Here is a 20951-nt window from a genome sequence, read left to right on the forward strand (position 1 = left end):
ATTATAGGTATAAAACAATTCAAATATGTCCTAAACATTATTTCTCATGAATATTTATGCATTTAAATAATTACTAACTCCTGTGAGGCTAGAAAGAGATCAAGCACACGTAAAAATGCTGCTCCATTAACTTGGGCGGAAACATAAACAAAAACATAGTAAACAAACCCGTACCGGGAAAAATTCCGGATCGGGAACTTTACAAAGACAATGCCTTTCATTGAGTATGATTGAGTGAACATCGCAGCTATGTTAAGGAGGGCAAGAGTTCAAATTCGTAGTTAAAGTTTAATTGAGACGTCATGGATAATTTAACAAGCAATAAAATTAATTAACGACATTTTGATGCGTAAATAACAGCTTGGTTTCTTTTATTTTATCAATTATTTATAAAATCTTGTAAAATTGCAATAATTGATAGCGATACAGATGAGTAATAAAAGAAACCCTAACAAAAGAAAAATACAGTTAACTATAGTTTACTATAGTAAACTTTAGTTTACCATAGTTAGCGATAGTAAATCAAAGTGTGAAAGTTTTTGCCAAAGTCTTTCAAAGTGTTAAAGATTCTGATTAAGCTTTTGAAATTGTCAAAATTTTCGATAAGCATTTTCAAAGTTTTTGATAAAGTTTTTCAAAGTGTCAAAGTTTTCGCCAAAATTTTTCAAAGTGGCAAAGTTTTTACCAAATTATATCAAAGTTTTCGATAAAGTTTTTGAAAAACTTTTTCAAGGTGTTAAAGTTTTCGATCGACTTTTTCAAATAGTCAAAGTTTGTCAAAGTATCAAAGTTGTCGATAAAGTTTTTCAAAGTGTCCAAGTTTTCGATAAACATTTTTAAAAGTGTTAAAGATTTTGATAAAGTTTTGGAAAGTGTTAAAGATTTTGATAAAGTTTTGGAAAGTGTTAAAGATTTTAATAAAGTTTTTGAAAGTGTCAATGTTTTCGATAAAGCTTTTGAAAGCAGGGTTCTCCACATTTTAACATAGAGGAAGCTGTGCAAAAGTGAAATCCAAACGCGAGAGACTAATATTCGACCTTGTATGTTTACTTAAACGTCATTAACAAATTCATTTGGTACATTTACATTTTATTTGGTGCATATTATCTGACGTAAAATGTATCTTATTTTCAAGAAATTAAAATTGTTATGTCCATCCTTCTGTTATTGATGCTTGACCATAGGTCAGCTGCTCTTTGGCAGTCGACGTCTTTAGCAGGTGGTCCTTGAAGAGAAATCAACAGTAACTAAGCATTTTTGTGGAGAGCCTGTTCATGTCTTGTCTCTATTCTGTTCCTCTCTCACAGTCTGAAATAAAAAAAAAAAACAACTTTTCATTTAGCAACACAATCAAGTCATGTTATATATCATATTCAAAATATTTTTTTACAATAAACTTCACAGCAGTGGAGGAAGGTACAGTACCGACCAGACCCAACCTGACACAAACGGGACTACTGTGGGACTGCTCTGGGACTGCTATGGAAAGCAGTCCTAGCAGTCCCATCTGCCCCTTGGACTGCTTTGTCCACTCATGTGTGAAAAAGGGTTCTGAGTGACATGATAGCTCCGCCCCCTTGTGTATTCTAAATTTGTAGGCTCCCTGTTGTTTTGTTTACTTGCAGCAGAGAGGAGGTTAATCTGTTTATTAAGTAAGGATTTCTTACATTCTTTTAATAAGTAAAGATTATTAGTTAATTCATATTTTCAGGGACTGTATACTTACACAAATTAATGTGTATTAAGAATAAGAAAAAAATAATAAAGTTGATAAATAAGGAATTCATGAGAAAATTTTTATCCCTAAAAGTAAAGTACAAGTTCATGACAAAAAAAATAGCAATATGTGGGCCTTTTTTTTAATTATTTAATGTTAAATTTTAATATGTACTCAAAATTTGCATTGGTACTTTAAAAATAATCATTACAGTTAGATGTAAGATTTTTTTTATTGTAATGCTACTCATTTCCACGTACACCTCAAATAAAACTCAACAATTTATTAAATGACAATGAAATGAAATTATGCTACTATTCTACCGTAATATAAACTATGTGAATAATCATTGGGGAATTAATGAATTACCGGTCGCTTTTAATTGGTAAACAAGTTATTAAAAGAGAATATATATATCTTTAAATGAAAATACCAGGAGTTGTGATTTCTTTCTTTTTTTTTGTTTTGCTAGTGTTTACCTGGCCAATTAATGATCATAAGATGGTATAAACTCCCATTGTTTCAATCACCTTTGGGCAGAAAAAGCAATATATGTTATTTGGGTATTTGTATCAGTGTTACACATCATTGAACATGCTGGTAAACAATGACCATATTTTCAATTTATTTAATGCTAAAAAATGTGATAAATGAAATGTGTATAAATTTCTTTCGGGATTAATTAATTTTGAACATAATCTGAAACTTCCATTGGTAATTTACAGATGTACACTCTTAGATTTACAAATAAAACTGAGTTTCATAGGACTAGGCATTAATGATAATTAAATTGACATGTAAGGAAAAATAATCATGACTGAAAAATAATACTTGGCATAATTAGATTTTTAAAACCCCAATACTTATGAAAACTCTAACTTTAGAGTATCCCGATAGTCTAAATTGGCCATATAATGATAAGATCTATTTAAAGCTTCTTCTGGTGGAAAATAATTAATTCATGTTTAATTTTCTTTATAAAAAAATAAACATGAAACCAGTATCAATCATAGAAGAAATATTAATACGCCCAAGGATTGTGATTAAATATTAATGTTAAGTGTTATTCACATATCTACATGTAAGTGTGAAAGCCTTCTTCCTCCAATAAAGATTATATCAAATTATTTCAATTTTTATGCGCGAACATGTTCTGTTCATTAATGACCTTCACGTATATGTAAGGATTCCTGGCATACTACCCAGAATCAATTTAAATTGCCTTTTATAGTTCCATTGTTATTGGAAATATCATTTCTGAGTTAGCTACGCCCATTTAATTAATAAACTCCGCCAACTGGGACTACTGGGACTGCTTTCTGGGACTGCTCTCTGGGACCGCTGGGACTGCTGGGACTGCTGGGACCGCTCTGGGACTGCTGTGGGACTGCTCTGGGACAGCTATGGGACTGCTCTGGAACCGCTGTGAGACTGTGAGACTGCTTTTGCAGTCCAAGATAGCAGTCCCCTGGACTGCTCTGGGACTGCTTTGTGTCAGGTTGAGTCTGGTCGGCACTGTATCAGCATTCTAATCGCAGTTAGGAATGCAAGATTGGGGTACAGTGATCTGTATTTACTGATAAGAGACTTAAAAAAAAATTGGTGTCTTTATTTCTGTAATGAAATATGGCTAATTTGAATGAGTAGAACTCCTGTATCACACCTTCCTCATCAATGATATGCTTATAATGTAAAACTAAAATCTGAAAGTACATGCAAAACCATATATTTCTTTATAACAATATCATTAAATACAACCAATCAACATTCTATTATCATTACTTATTGCTGTTAATTACCTTGATCTTATCTTCTGCATAATCATTCAGATCAAATGATTCCAGGTGCAGCATTTCTTTGGGGTCAAAACTAGAAAATGCTGATATCAGGCCCATATCAGGGAACCTGTCCTAAATATTGGACATTAAAGCATTGATGAATCTATCATCGACCTGTTAAAAATATTTAAAAGAATAATTCATTTTTTGTCCAGTGTAAAAATGACTCTCACATTTGAGGATAAAATCATATGACATATTTTCCTACCTTGCATCTAAATTTTGCAGCATCAGCAATCCCTTGTTGAGTGATGTGAAAGCCATTCTCTTTTAAGATGGCAACCACTTGCTTACTTTGGTTGAAGTAAGATCCGGGAATTGTGAGTCTGGCGTCTAACAGGTTAAGTGTGATCTCTACGTGCTTCTGTATAGCATAATCTAATTCAGACTCCTATTCCAAAAAAAAAAAAAATACAAGTTCAATTCATATATATTTTATTAATCTCAATAAATTATACAATTTATGTTTTAATTTATGCTTTCTTACCTGAAAACATTTTGATAAAATGCTTAACTGGGGGAGAATGTCACACATTGAATACAGGATTGAAAAAAATTGGACAGTTTGTATGTTTTTTGCCAGTCCCAATACTAAACTGTAATTTCTCTCACTAGCTTCCCTTTCCAAGGACATCATCACACTTGGCAAAATCTGACGTAAAGTGTCACAGGCCTTGTAATGAGATAACCACCTCATAGCATTTAGCTGCTTCAGTTTCAATACAGGATTTTCAGAAATGTCCTGAATTTTGAAAAATATAATTATTTACAAGTAAATTTTTATCATTATCATATATGCATGGTCAGTTCAAAATAGAGAGTTACCGCCACAAGTGGAGTTAACAGATATGTAGTTCCATATTACGGCGGATATTCTTTCATGAAGTTGTGATTTGGTTTTATTTTAGTGCTAGAAATTAAAACAGGTCTACAGTTCGGCAGGTAAACATTTGCTAATATACAGGTCGGCAGGTCCGTCACAAGTCGGCAGGTAGAGAAGTCGAAAGGTCGGCAGGTAAACATTTGCTAATATACAGGTCGGCAGGTCCGTCACATGTCGGCAGGTCGACAGGTTCACAGGTAGAGATGTCGGCAGGTCGACAGCTAAGCAGTTTCTTGTTAGTCCTGACGACCTGTCAGACTTAGACAGCTCAGTGTAAATTACATATTCAAATACTTAGCACGTACCTTTTTAAGAAGTGCAGCAACCACACCTTTACTGCCAACCATAACAGACGCACCATCACTACCAAAGACAATTAGTCGGTCTTGCATTGGAATACCAGCCCAATACAGAGTTCTTTAAGTTTTGCAGTAATTGTGTCCGCTTTACCATCTGGTAGCTTTTGAAAATAATAAAATTGGATTTTTGTGCATTTATCATGTTGATTTTAAATTCGTATGTTTATATCTAAAATTTGACATTTGACTTACGTCTTTTATAGCAGGAAACTTGACATGGGATTCTTCACTCTTCATTCTTCACTGAATTTGATGTATATGATAAGCTGTTTCAAGACAGATATACCTGTCGTTTCGTCTATAAGCAAGCTGTAAAACTGACTTTATACTATCTTCTTTAGAAGGTCTTCTTTAAGTGTTTCGCGTATAGTATACCCAAAAATTGAATAATTATATTATAAAGTGAAGAATTGTGTGTGTGTTTCCAACCATTTTAATTTTTTTTTAATTTTATATTTAATTTAAAATATTTATATACCTAAACACCAAACAATCTCTTGCATAGCCCGTTGTGACTGATATTTGATATTCCCCTTTCCTTCAATGCAGATTGAATCTAAATATGAACAACCAATATATGTTCCTTGCTAATTCCAGCAAATCGGAAAAATTTGTTGTATGTGGAATTTCCTTTTTTAGAAGGAAGTACATGCATTTAAACGCTGCTATAAAAGCCTGACGCTCCATACTAATAACGTTGTCTAAAGCTGTCGTAATACCTGCAGATGAAAATAACAGGGAATCATATTTTTTTTGATTTTTCAAATTTTTTTATAAGAGCTTAAGAACTCCACGAAAGTCAGTGGTCAATATTTAGTACGTTAACTGTAAAACTTGATTACCTCCCGTTTTCTTGCTCAAAATGCGGTCTCGCTGAGGATATACCACGATCTGGTGATAGCTAGTTCTTTCATGGTTTCTAATAACATTTTCACTTTTTGATTTACAACCCTTTTTGTCCATATCTCATAGTTTTTTCGGCGCTTGTTTAAATTCTGTACACAATGTACAAAACATTCCTAAAATATAAGTGACAAATAATAAGTAAAAGCTAATTTCTTGAAGCATCAATTTATTTTTTGTGTGTAATTTACCAGGTTGAAGCTAGCAGCCAATAACAGCAGCCACTTAGTGCGTAGAAGCTAGTAGCCAATAAGGAATTTCATCAAAGAACTGAGAGTACTCAGACGCAGTACAGTTTTTAATACGTTATTTTATTCTAATTAATGGTTAATGATTAGAAAATTAATGCAACAATTAATTACATAATAAATCAGATATTCAGAGGCAGTGAGGCTCACCTGAACATTTTTTTTTTCTTTTTTAAAAGCGAAAAATCAGAAATAAATTACTTTATAATTTTTATCCAGTTGAACAAAAAAGCACTAGGAAATGGTTAACTCCTTCAGGAAGAATTCCTTTTCAACTCCTTCAAGGACCACAAGAATATGACAGGGCCAATGAAATTTGATCAATATATAACGATTGGAAACAGAAATATGGCACAAGTGTAAACTAGGTTTAAGTATGTTTTGAACATTATTACTGGGACAACTTAATAAATCTTTAAGACTGTAAATTACCACTATCAGTAATAAGTGATGGTGGTGCCAGCAAGTGGTTCCAAAAGCATTTTCTATATTACAGGCAGGTATTATACCCATGATTTATAAAATGATCAACATTACAAGAGCAAGATAGAAGCTATCAGAAAGGGCTTTAGTGGTACCACCAGGTTGTGCCAAGTGCATTTGTCATCTTCCAAGCAACTATTCGTCATCAATTATTGGTGATTAAGTTATGGGTCTTTGGGAGAATCCCTTGTCAACGGTTCAAAAGGTCCCAGGGACCGAAAAAGGCCAGTTATCTACTCTGAACTTTGACTGTTTTGCATTTTATCCAAAATACGCGATTAAAGATCAGCTATTACACGCCTAATCTTTGAAGTGTTCACCAAATAATTAATGGGGCAAGGTAGAAGGGGCCTAGGACTATCATTTGCCACTTTCAATGGGGCTGTAGTGGCACTACCAAGTGGTGCCAAGTGCGTGGGGCATATTTCAAGCATTCATATTTTATTCATTGTCGGCCTCCTGAACAAAATAACATTGGGGTAGTTAAGGGGGCCTTAGGGGGTATCCCTTGACAGATATCGGCAGGGTCCTAGGGACTGGAAGGTTCCAGTTAGCTAACCTGAACTTTCATGTTTTTCATCATTGTACATGGGGAAACGGGAAAAGGGCAACTATTATACGCTTTATCCTTGAAGTGTTCATCAAATGATTATTGGGGCAAGTAAGAAGGGGCCTAGGACTATCATTTGCCACTTTCAGAATGGGGCTGTAGTTGCACCACCAAGTGGTGCCAAGTGCGTTGGGCATATTTCCAGCATTCATATTTTATTCATTGTCGGCCTCCTGAACAAAATAACACTGGGGGTAGTTAGGGGGCCTTAGGGGGTATCCCTTGACAGATTTCGGCAGGGTACTAGGGACTGGAAGGGTTTAGTTAGCTAATCTGAACTTTGATGTTTTTCATCATTGTACATGGGGAAACGGGAAAAGGGCAACTATTATACGCTTTATCCTTGAAGTGTTCATCAAATGATTATTGGGGCAAGTTAGAAGGGGCCTAGGACTAGCATTTGCCACTTTCAGAATGGGGTTGTAGTGGCACCAGCAAGTGGAGACAAGTGCGTGGGGCATATTTCCAGCATTCATACACTTAACCCTTAACCCATCCCCAATGAAAGATGGTTCAGGTTCCCAGAAATGGAGGACAAATGAATGCTTAAAATATGCCCCACGCACTTGGCACTACTTTGTAGTGTCACTACAGCCCCACTTTGAAGGTGAGAAATGATAGCCCTAGGACCCCTCTACCTTGTTCAATAATCATTTGGTGGACACTTCAAACAATAGCTATTTTCTAATGATTTTCCTGGATATTATGTAAAACCCAACGTCAAGGTTCGCCTACTAGCCCTTTGCTGTCCCTGGGACCCTTTGTAAGGTTGACAAGAGATACTTCCTAAGGCCCTTAATCCATCTCCAGTGATTAGTTTGTTCAAGTGGCCAATAATTGCACTGCGTGAAAATTTGGCTTTACAAAACAAGTAAAGATAATGTAAATTTATTATTTACAATGCCTTTAAATGGCTTTTCTGAAAAAAGTCAAAGTTGGAAAAGGTAACCTTTACATTAACTTTACATGCACTTAAATATGATGTAATGTCCCACATTGTCTTGACTTTACAAAAAAGTAAAGTTAATATTTACAACCATTAAACACAGTATTTAGGATAAATTAAATCTGATAATTACAGACCTTAAATTTAATTAAATACCATCTTTAATAACCACAATCTGATAATAACAAACCTTAAATTTAATTAAATACCATCTTTAATAACCACAAAAGTTAATAATTTCCGTTTTCCATTCCAGTGAATGAAGCCTTATTCAAATTATGAATAAGTTTTCCTTCCAAAGTGATAAGTTGCGGAAATGTAAACATCATAATTAATATACATATTAAGAAAAAGCTGACTTTAACTTTGTTTATTACAATACAAAACATTATTTTTTACAAACATAAAATCAAAATCATCAAGATTCTTGGCAGTATATGTTGCCCACATCCTATCCTGCAAATAACATGCATATCAAAGACAAAGTACATTTTACAAATATGTTTTTTTTTTTGTATGTGACATGTTTTATAATAAAACCAACTGTTCATTCTTGAATTTAAAGTTGTGAATCAACATAAAACTATTTTATGTCCTCTTTCTTGTTGATATTGGTTTTAGTAGAAATCAACAACTGTCAAAATGTTTTTGTCACACCTCCCTTTTCAGAGTTCAAAACTTTTCTCCCCATGCAGGCATTTTCCTAATGCTTTTCCTAAAAGAAAAAAAATGTATTTTTTTCAGTGCCATGCATTAGTATGAATATTTTCAATGGCTTTGTGTTATCAGAATTCACAATACTATGATAAATAAAACTAAAAACAAGGCACAACGTTACTAATAAATAAACAGTTCATACATGACTTTTAACCTCAAAAAGCCAAAAATGTAAATTTATTAATTTAATAAGATGAGTGGAACTCTTGTTATTGACATATTATATGAAGAATCAATGGGTTAGGTCATGTATCCCTTATCACAAAAAGCCTATAAACGAAAATTTGAGAAATAGGTATTTTTTAAGGGTACTACACAAAAACAAAGAATAAATCCCTGATATATTGAGAAATCATAGGTTTCCTGACTACTCAGTCGTCAGTTTACAAAGAGAACAATATTGTGCTACATACCGTGTAAGTAGAATTTTTAGCGAGGATTTAATTTTGGCATTATTAGCGAGGGTGTTGAGATGGTAAAATTAAATATTGCTAAAAATTAATTGCGTTTTATTTGTATTAGTTTCTTAAATGTGCATTTTAAAGTCCCTAAAATAGCATCTCGCTAAAAATAAATTACCAGTTTTAAAGGACAAATCGTAAAATTTGCCTCTCGCTAAAATTTCCACTTATGTGGTATTTAATTTAGCTGTACATGTATACAGAATGATACTGAAGTTATGGTTTAGGATATATATACCTTTTTCCCCAATCGCATGTTTCAGCTCATGACCTTTTTCCTGATATGGAACAGTAAAAGTACTTGAGGTGAGAGTCCCTCAAATTGAAAATGACAATCATGCTGAAATAGAATTCATACCGTGATTAACATTTTGTACATATGGACAAATTTAGTCAATATTTTTTTTTTAAAAATTATGAGTTTGAAGCAAACTGCTGCACTTGGTCACCAGAGAATGAATTGATTTTGAAAATTAATACACTGTGCAATCACAAATAATAGCTATGAATTGACAAACACCCTTATTTTATTTTTTTATCAAGAATAATCTAAATTCTAAACAATACTTGCCATTTATAATATGAAAGTTGAGAACCAGCCTCTTCTTCATGACAGGTCTTTTAATTTTCTATGGTAGGCTGAGTAGCTTGAGACTATATACAAAGGAAATTGAACATTTTTTTTTTTTACAAATATATGATGATATTGACTCCCGAGCAATTCAAGCATTAAATAATGTAAATGTTTGTTCAAGTAACAGATTTCATGAAATTTATTATTAAAATGTGTTTTTACCAAAGAATACTGGGATCCTCAATCTGGGTAAACATGTTTTGTTGTCTTCCTTGTCTCGTCTTGATGTTTTCCCTTCAATAATCTGCATACTGAATTCACTATACCTGTGTTTTAAGAAAATGGACACAGTTTAAAATACAAAATGATATAAACAAGAGGCCCATGGGCCACATCGCTCACCTGAGCTCTAAGGGTAGGAAAAAGTAGAAAATTGATTTTTATTGTAAAGTTTAAACCCAAAAGTAGTCCCATGACCAATCATGGATGTGCTATTTTTTTAGAAAATGATTTTTAAAGAATTTTCATATATATATCTTTAAAAACTTTGGTCGGCCATTTTGGCCCCGCCCTACCCCGGGGGGTCATGATTTGAACAAATTTGAATCTACACTACTTGAGCATGCTTCCATATAAATATGATGAATTATGGCTTTGTCATTCTTGAGAAGAAGATTTTTAAAGAATTTTCCTATATATTTCTATGTAAAACTTTGGTCAGTCATTTTGACCCCAACCTACCCCTGGGGGTCATGATTTGAACAAACTTGAATCTACACTACTTGAGCATGCTTCCATATAAATATGATCAATTATGGCTTTGTCATTCTTGAGAAGAAGATTTTTAAAGAATTTTCCTAAATATTTCTATGTAAAACTTTGGTCGGCCATTGTGGCCCCGCCCTACCCCCGGGGGACATGATTTGAACAAACTTGAATCTACACTACCTGAAGATGTTTCCCCATAGGTTTCATCTCTCCTGGCACAGTGGTTCTTGAGAAGAAGATTTTTATAACATACAACCAAATTTTCACTAATTCTCAATTATCACCCCTTGAATGAGGGCGTGGCCCTTCATTTGAACAAACTTGAATCCCCTTCACCCAAGGATGCTTTATGGCAAGTTTGGTTGAAATTAGCCCAGCGGTTCTTGAGAAGAAGTCGAAAATGTGAAAAGTTTACAGACAGACAGACAGACGGACAAAAGGACGCCGGACAAAATGTGATCAGAAAAGCTCACTTGAGCCTTCAGCTCAGGTGAGCTAATAAAAATAAATAAACTCTCAAAGTTGAGAGTTTATGTACATGTATATAGGTTAGTATATATAGGTCCCTGATAGGTGTAGTACTTTTCTTACAACATTATTTTTCTAGCCTGATCAAAATCTTTATTAAAGCAACTTTTAGAGTGTAGTTAACTTAACATGGTTAATGTAGATACAAATTTTTAAAAATATTTTACATTTGTCAATCCGGTAGACAAGCCCCTATGATTCATACACCTTAACAGAATAAAGTGACGCACATAAACATTTAATCCCAGATTTATCAAAAGTACTTATCTAATATCCTAGCAGAAAATAACATACAAAGCGTCGTTTTCCGTGACTTTGATTAGTTTCATTCTTTCACAACATGCACAATGTACTTATCTGAAAGTGAAAGTAAAAACGGCTGGAAATCGTAAACAAACCTTTAGAGCATGTCAACCCGGGAGTTCGAGCAGTTATTCAGGCAAGAATCTTCTTAAATCTAGATGAAGTGTCAAAAAATTACCACTGGTTTCAAACTTCGTCAAAATAACGATGCAGACCCGCTCAACTTGATTTGAATTGATTGGCTATTCAACCGAGTACACAGTGCCATATTTGGGTTACTGTTCAGAGTAGATCGTTCGTTTTACATTCGAGAAGAGTTTACATATTACTTGAATGAAGAGGATAACATAATACTGAGCTAAAAATTTTGTGTAAAGTATGTTTTCTGTTTAGTTTACAATACAAGCTGTAAATGTGCTGGAGATTTTATTGATGTTGAAGCTTGTAAACAAAACCAATAAACGTAGGACTTATTCACGACAATGTATGGGAACCAGAGCTGGGAACCAGTCTAGAAGGCAAAGAAAATTCCGCCAAGTAAACAACAAAGAAAGGGATTTGGGATGTTGTCAGTTGTATACATTATGTGGGCCGGTGACTGCAAGGTAATACATGTGTCTTATTTGTTGCGCATAATTTGTTTCATTTAATTATTGAAATTTATCCGTCCCAACCAGTGGCGTAGCATCGTTTTTTTTATTTTTTGAAAGTGGGGGGGGGAGGCAATAAAGGGGGGAGTTAAGGGGGGTTTAACTTTTTCTCAGTGACAACTACATTTAGTTCCAATTCTTATACTACATTTTTGGTACATTTCTAATAGTGTATGTTAGTTTTGAAAAAAGTGTGTGGGGGGGGGGGGCAAGCCCCCCTGGCCCCCCGGATACTATGCCCCTGCCAACACTGGCAGAAATATAACTAATCTGACTTCAAAATTCCTTCCTCTCAGGCAGTCTGTTCCCCGAAGTACATGTTACACTCTTCGCTCTTATATTTTAAAATATTCATTGTATATTTTTTTGCAGAAGCAAGGAATGTGGAGCTAATGCATGCTGCTAAGGATGGAAAGTTCTTTGTTTATTGGTTGTTCCTGAGACACCAGTCACAGTTGTACCTTATTTCCATTTTAGGTAATGCCTTTTGATTTTTTTAAGTAGAGGAACAATGCATTTTTCATTCAATATAAAGCTTCGCTCTCATTTTTTAACAAATTTTCATTGTATATTTTTGTAGAAGCAAGGAATGTGGAGCTAATGCATGCTGCTATGGATGGAAAGGTCTTGTGTATATTGGTTGTGCCTGAGACACCAGTCACAGTTGTACTTTATTTCCATTTTAGGTAATGTCTTTTGATTTTTTTCAACATTGTTGGATACTTACTACATGATTTTATCTAAAGAAAAGTATTTAAAATATTTCCTCACATTTTTAAAGAGGCCAGGTATGGTGATATGGAGATTATTCATTTTTTATTCAAAATCTTATTTTCCATGCATTTGTACAGGGAGTCTATTTACACTTGAGAGGTGAGCGTCAGATTTAATTTTGAAGATTGATGACCTTCAGATGTTGTGATGAAGATTGTTGAAAGAGATTATCAACATAGAACCATAGAACAGTCAGGTGAGGATTGGACTTCAACATTTTATCAAGAGATGTTTATATACTGCTAAGCTTAGTGAAAGCACACCATAAACATTTTAAGTATCTCAGTCAGTTTCATGGATATTACAGATGTATCACTATCATATGTTTGACATTGAGTCGCTTTGTCTAAATTTCCATTACGTTTAGTTATACATGTGTTGTTACTTAAGTATGTCTTCAAAAGCTTGTGCTTTAATTTCAATAGAAGTAATGAAAACCTATTTAAAAATTGTATTTTTTTTTCTTTATAATTTTGAAAATTATTATTATCAGGACTTGTACAACACCTGAGTACCCAGATGACTGTTGAACTAATTGGTGAACAAGAAAAGATGTCAGAGAGGGGAATCCAAAACAGATGTCATGATCAAGAAAATGTACTGTTATCAATGATATGATCAAAAATTTGTAAACTTGTAGCAATTTAGAATATCTTATCTGTAATATAACTCTTCAATACATAATTGTTCACACATTATCATCTTATCTGTATATTAATTGCCCCCTCTTATATAACCCCCTGCTGATTGTAATGACCTGTGTATTGATTCCTGATCTTAAGGATCTTATACATGTAATGTGCTCCTGATCGTCAGGAGCGGATCTTGAGTATATATATAGTGCGACAGAAATTTAGAATAAGATATAGGAAGATGGAAATATAGAAGACTTAGTAGATAGAACTGTTAGAGATAGATAAAGTTACTTACTTACTTGGAATATAACATAATATTTTTTGGATTTATATGTACATGTAATTATTTAACTTGGATTTTATTTTTAGTGAATTGTTTTTCCTGAATGTTTCTATTTGTGATGTGCTGTGTAAATAAACTGTAGACTAGAATTTCGGCAAGATATGAGGAACAAGGATAAATTGATTTATTCATGCAAACTGACATTATGAAATGTGTTATAAGACTGCCTGATGCGGCGCTACAAACTAACTAGTAAATATCTTGGAGATTTATAGATGAACATGCAAGCATTCTTGGTTTTAAATGTTATTCATTCAGAGTTTTTGCACAAATTCAATTTTCAGTACAGTAATTTAAACTGGATGTGTGATTTTTAGTACAGTTATGTAAAATGAATATGTTACTTTATTTTGATTGTCAGTTTCTCAACAGGATATAATTTATTTTTTTGCAGAACAAAACACACAGAACTTTTTTTCTCTTTGTGCACCCTTCACCTGTAAATGTTTTACACCATCTTGGTTACATATTTTACATTTATGACGTTTAAATCGAGCAAACACATGAAAATACGTAAAGCTGGATACATACACTCAAAATAAAAAAATTGCTTAGTATTTTTTTTTTACTTATTTTAAGTAATCTGATTACTTAAGATAATTGTTGATTACTGACTATGATTGAGTATTATTAAGGATTACTAAGTAATTCACGAATTACTTAAAATTCCTTATTGTAAGTAAATTAATTACTTAAAGTATATTAGAATTCATTCAAAAAATTAATTTAAGTAATTCTAAGTAAAATAATTTACTAGGATTTCCATTATCGCCCTTGAAAATATTTTTTAATAAAACAAAATATTAATCAAATGTTTCTAAACAGTTCTGCGTCTAAAATTTTTGTTACAATTAAATACCTTATTCGTTAAGAGATATAAATATCCCAACTTACATCGTTTAAAGTGACCTAATATAAATGTTTTAGGTAAGCTATTAAAAATAATTAATGAAAATATAAGGAATCGAAACTAGAAGTCAACATCTTTACGGCAATGTAGAATATAATGAGTTGACTATAGAAAAGTCCTTATTATTACAATTCTGTTATATCTGACAATATGTCAATCACTTTCATATGTCAGGTTCTCTCTTATCAGAGGAAAATCAATTAAATTAAATACAAGCTTAAAAATTTGTTTACTCACATTATATAAATGTCAACTCAAGACCACTTCTGATTTACCCAAAAAGCTTTGTTCTTCAAATACTAAGTAATTATTTTTTTTTTACTTATTTTAAGTAAATTATTTACTAGTCACTGTTTCTATAACTATAAAATTGTATTACTTAAAATTACTAATAAATATTATAAATTACTTATCATGATTGCTATGGTGACAAACTTTTTTACTTAAAAATTACTTAAAATAAGTAATTCGTTTACTTGATTTGAGTAAAAGTAAGTAATATTTTTTTTGAGTGTATGCAAACATGCATCTACCATAACCCATTACATATTTTCCAAGGTGTGTGAAGTCGAGCACATACATGAAAATGTGTGAAGCTGGACACATACACAAATACACATGCATCATCTGCCACAACCTATTACATATTTTCCAAGGCGTGTGAAGTCGAGCACATACATGAAGATGTGTGAAGCTGGACACATATGCAAACACACAAGCATCTACCACAACCTATTACATATTTTCCAAGGCGTGTGAAGTTGAGCACATACATGAAAATGTGTGAAGCTGGACACATATGCAAACACACTAACATTTACCACAGACATAAAAACAAATCTAAACTTAATCAAGCATAGACAGGCTCATGGGATGAAGCTGGACTCGTACATGATCTCATGCATTTTTCAAACTGCATCCCCGCATCTATTCTAATAGATTTTTCACCATATTTTGTGTTTGTGAATATGTAAAATGCATCATTTTGCATTAAAATTTGAAGATGTTATTAGCCTGTGTATAATAAGCGCAAATCAAATAGCCTTTTATGTAATTTTTTTCACATTTTTAATTCAATTTAAACTGCAAAGTTTATTTTATATATGTACATGCACCATAAAGAATAAATATTATACATGTATTAGTATTATATTTTAAAGTGAAATGAGACCTCCATTTCATAAGCAGAAATGTGAAATTTATACTTGTCATCTGTATTTCTTTTTTTTATTTTTTCCCACATTTATCTGAATGTTTAAAGGAAAACAAAAGTCAAAGATAGCTCAATATAATGTTTATATTCAAGGTTATAACTGGATATTGTTTGTGCTGTATATCTGACTCATCATATTATGAGAAGCAAAAATACAGAATATTTTAGATCATTTTTGATTGGAAAATGAAAAATATCAGTATGCCAATTTTCCCCATTGTTATATTTTTAATTACTTTATCATTAATATCAATGTACATATTAAAGATCTATGTCATCCAATTCACAGAGTTGTATGCAATCCTGATGCAGATAATATTTTTTTCCTGTGTTTCTCAGTATAGCGGGAATATTTTGTATGCGAGGAATGTATATTAATGGTTTTGGTTGTATATGTGGGCGTGGCCAAAGAAAAGCCAATGAGAAATGAGTATTCAGTAATATGTTCATATCATTCTAAGCCAATGCTCTTCAATACACACACATTTTTTTTGCTTTATATACATCATATGTGTATAAATATACTGGTAATGGAAATAACAAAACTGTTGAAATGTTTTTTATTTTTGATTTTTTCATACATGCAAATATTATAGGATGTTCATGCATTTTTAACAATTGCACCGAATGCACGTCCGGCATTCTCCTTTGAGACATTATTTACATAGCGATGGACACAGGTTTTCCATAGTTAACCATCTATGGTTTTTGCCTGGGCGGTTTTTAATGTCAGTGATAGGGATACAATTTATTACATGTAAATTATTTTGCAAATGCATTGCAGTGCTTTATTGTTTCACGTTCAATGAAATGTATGTTAAAAATTTATGTTTTGTTCCATGTATCAAAATAAACGCCAGCTGCTCCAACTAAGCTAACCTGGCTTACATCATAGGTGTTGTATTATTTGAAGCGTAGTCTGTCAAATAATGATGAGTCGAGTGTTTGAATCTGTAGATGACCATTTCTAATACTAATTTCCACTGGAAATGGATACAAGATAATAAAAACAATATATGACATTTGTCTTAAAATTCTGGGTACTGACTAGATTAGATTCTTTAAACTAACTGTGAAAATCCAAAGAATAAGTGTATTAAACAATTGTCAGCATTTAAATAAGAATTTGCTACAATATGTATACTCAGTATTTAATGAACTTTAATATGGCATTAAAGGTGAAAGGTTATATTTAATTATCTTTTCGTGTAATTAAAGGTTACCTTTTCACCTTTACTTTTTGTAAAGTTAATACAAAGATGACCTTGCTTTTGGGAGCACCTTTAATGAAATTTACTTCACAAGTAAAGTTTTGTAAAGGTGTTTTTTCAAGCAGTGTTGATGACAATTCATTGCTTGAAATATACTCTACACACTTGGCACCACCTAGTGACATCGCTACAGTCCCGTTCTGATAGCACTAAACAAAAGTCCTGGGGCCCTTCTACCTTGCCCTAGTTAAGATATTGTGGGCACTTTATAAATCATTAGTATAATACCTGTAATATCAAAAATGCTCTTGGAACCACTTGGGGGCAACACCACCACTTATTACTGATAGTGGTAATATATAGTCTTATAGACCAATGAAGTTGCCTGGGTAATAATGTTCGAAACATACTTCAACGTAATTTACAACTTGTGTAATATTTCAGTTTACAATCGATAGAGTAGCCAATTTTCAGGTTAGCTTATTGTAACGATATTTTCAAGGTCGTATTTTATGCAGTTTTATATTTTGTGTTCATGTGTCATAAAATATAATCTATCATTAAATGGAATGACACTCGCGTTTTTCGTACTGATTGCTAGACCATCATTTATAAAATGCATTGTCGACCGATTCTCCCTTTTTTTCTGAACATTACAATAAGCACACGCTGGGTGTGACAGGTTGGCAGGGAATGTTTATTATTCAATGTCACCTGATCCCATTCCTGATGTTTTGGAGGTCAGTGTTTGCTCTGATACTATTTTGTGACTTTTAATGGACTTTTAAGCTCGAATACTGTTTGTTATCCCCACATGTTTCATTCAATTGACTAATTGCACAACCGTTATAAGCATAGACTAATGAACATCAATTTAATTAAAATCAGACTTTTTAAATCCGCGAAGAGTAATATGTGTCGCAGAACTAAGAAGTCTGATTTAAATTATGTAAAAGAATTCAATCTTAAAATCGATATCTAAGATTGAGGTTGTAAAAATGAATCAAAATATGCAAAGGCATAATATAAAGGGAAGTTCTCGTTTCTCAACCTCTGTAGTAACATGTATCACAGGGGTTAAATACCAAATCTGTGACGTCATAACTGTTGATCATGCAGTAGCAGAGTGAAAGTGAAACGTAACGAGAATTCATGTAAAGAAACAAAAGAAATCGGAGTTTAAAATCATTTTTTTAGATGAATATCATGTGTGATTCATATGGGAATAAAGCTTATGAATAAGGTATGGTAATATAATTTTACAAAACATATGAACATCAACGTATGTTGATCATAATATCATGCAAAAATATGAATAACATACGCTAAACGTATAATCAACATATGTTTAAAAACATATGTTAATCATATGTGGCTCGTTTTTTTTTTATGGCGAACATATGTTAAGCGTGTGTTCAACCAAAGTTGAACATACGCTGCAATTTTACTTGCATATCAGTCGTTGCATTGTGAAGTCACAATCGTAAAACACGATGCAGGGCGAACACGACGGTCACGTGACTGCCTGCGCCAATCAGATTCCTTTAACTTTTAATTATTCATATGAGATATAATAATTAGATTTGAGTGGAGTCCACCTGATAATTATAAAAACTGTGAAGATTCCGTTCTAATTTTTCCTTTTGTGTGAAGTTCATTCGATACATACGATTGAGTGGAGTTAAATTATTATATATTGTTTTACTGATGTGAGGAAATTACTTATTATTTTCCTGTCTGTGCTATATATTTCGCACTTTTGTTTACTATTGTTTGATAGAAATAATTGCGTGTCTAATATGTTTGTTAAGACACATTTCTTTTGTCTGTCCTTTCCGAACTGAATTCTGACTTTAGTTTGTCATCATTTTGATATATACTTTTGTCTGGTGTCGAATTGCTATTTACTTTATTCATTCAATTTTAATTGTTGAGGACGTTATATCAACTTTTGTGAGCAGTGTATTTTGCCGTGTATGAATATATGTTGTCACTTTAGGAGGGCGTGCGATTGCTTTTTCCTTATTGTTGATCTCATATTACATTCTACTTTGAATAAAATCCAATACACCTGATATCTGTCATACCATTAAAGAAGAATGACACAAAGGAGAAAAATATCATGGTTAAAGGTGAACTGTTTAATTTATCATTTTGCTGTTTTCATTCATATTGTTTACAAAGGATAGGGCTAAACTGTAATTAGATAATATGAAAATCAATCGAGGCTACTTCGGATTTCAATTATCAACTCTCCTTTTTGATAAAAGAAATTCTATCACCAAGTGGTTATTATGTTGATTTTACCTAACTCATTAGTTACATAAGAGTTATCTAATTTTGTAAAGTGGAGCATGCTACTGACTGACAAAGTGATTATAAAGATTACAATATCCTCGTTGAATGTCAGCATGTCGTGAATTCTATATAATAACTTTGTTAACAAGTACAGCCTGCCATTGAGTCCTAATTTGTCTCAGATGTTTCATATAAAAAATATAGATCTTTGATTATACTCATCTTACTGACAGTGTGCAGTTTATTCTTTACCAATTCACAGGGCTCTAAGAAATTCTTGAAATACTTCTTATCACTTTGTCAGTCAGTAGCATGCCTCAATTTACAAAACTGGTAAGCTCTTGGGTATTGAATAAGTCAACAGGCGATTTTAACGCATCCAAAGCACATGATACTAGCTTCCAGAAGTCTCTGTTTTATATTTTCCTCACATACTTGTTCTGTTCATGTATTTGCTGTTGTGTATTAGAAAGAAATTTTCATAATGTAATCCAGAAAATTTAATATGCATGTAACCCAAAAAATGTATTCTGCATAGGAAATAACTTTTTTTAAAAAAAAAAGTGTTTGTTTACGATATTTGACAGAATTATGCCCATTGGACTAATGAAAATTCAAATTATTTGCAATTTCCGTTTATTTCATTATGAGATTCAGTATGCAGATTCATCATAACAATCTAGACCAAGTTTTCTCGTAGGTACGAAGAAGGAATTGCTGTCAGCGTTATGCTTCTTCGATGTAGAAAATTTCCAATACTGGGGTAGGAGGGGTAACTATTTCATAAACATCTCTTGTTTGGCATGAATTTTGTATGAGCCGATAGCTAGTTGTATATCCATTCAGTAGACAGTTTGTAATTTAAATGTACAACTTAAACAAAACTTATCAAAAAATTTTCTGAAGTATTAAGAATTAAGTTATATTTTGTGAAAGTGCAAGGATGTGCCCAGGTAGCACAAAACGTTTTCATAACATTATATTCCGGTTGTAAGGATGTTATTCCAAAACGTTTTTGACATAACGTTTGAAAAATGTTTTTATAACGTTTTATCTAGGTTATAATGACGTTTTTAGAAAACGTTTCTCAAAAACATTTTAAAAATGTTTTTCATAACGTTTAATACTGGTTGGAAGGAAGTTTTTAGAAAACATTTTTGCATAACATTTTTATAATTATAATAAGAATTTTTTTATTGCTTAAAAAGCATTATAAAAAATGTTTTCATATTTTATTGTTTGAGAAAAACTACTGGTATTCTAAAAACTCATAATATGATATTAAGAATATACACAGTGTGTTGTGTACGTTGACTCAAATTTTAAGAATATTTTTTTTTAATTGAATGAAATTCATTATAAATTCCGATTACAAATGATACCAGAAAACATGAATATAACATTGTCTTAAAATGTTTGGAAAACGTTGTTAAAACGTTATAGAAACAATTGCAACAAATACTATATATTTCAATTCTTAAAAAATATACATTTAGTATTTACTTTTTTGTTTGTTTGTTATTAATACTAGGTGATATATATAAGGAAAAAAAAATTAAACAAAAATGTTTTTAATTCA

The 20951-nt window shown here is 32.3% G+C and overlaps 2 long non-coding RNA genes across 3 annotated transcripts; one reads left to right on the forward strand and one right to left on the reverse strand.

The window, feature by feature from the left end:
• Nucleotides 1-8342: 8342 nt before the first annotated feature.
• LOC134254459 (uncharacterized) lies at nt 8343-9506 on the reverse strand. Its single transcript, XR_009989322.1, has 2 exons — nt 9404-9506; nt 8343-8702 (listed from the first exon to the last, which is right to left on the reverse strand). It is a non-coding gene; the product is annotated as an uncharacterized LOC134254459 (long non-coding RNA).
• A 2304-nt stretch (nt 9507-11810) lies between these two features.
• LOC134254458 (uncharacterized) lies at nt 11811-12941 on the forward strand. 2 transcript variants are annotated; one of them, XR_009989320.1, is made up of 4 exons: nt 11811-11943; nt 12361-12465; nt 12569-12674; nt 12902-12941. It is a non-coding gene; the product is annotated as an uncharacterized LOC134254458 (long non-coding RNA). The 2 variants fall into 2 exon arrangements; XR_009989321.1 differs by having other exon boundaries at nt 12840-12935.
• Nucleotides 12942-20951: the final 8010 nt, after the last annotated feature.

Source organism: Saccostrea cucullata, unplaced genomic scaffold, assembly GCF_032062105.1.
Source record: "Saccostrea cucullata isolate Sc308-1 unplaced genomic scaffold, CSIRO_AGI_Scuc_v1 ctg3191, whole genome shotgun sequence".
NCBI classification, from domain to species: Eukaryota; Metazoa; Mollusca; class Bivalvia; order Ostreida; family Ostreidae; genus Saccostrea; species Saccostrea cuccullata.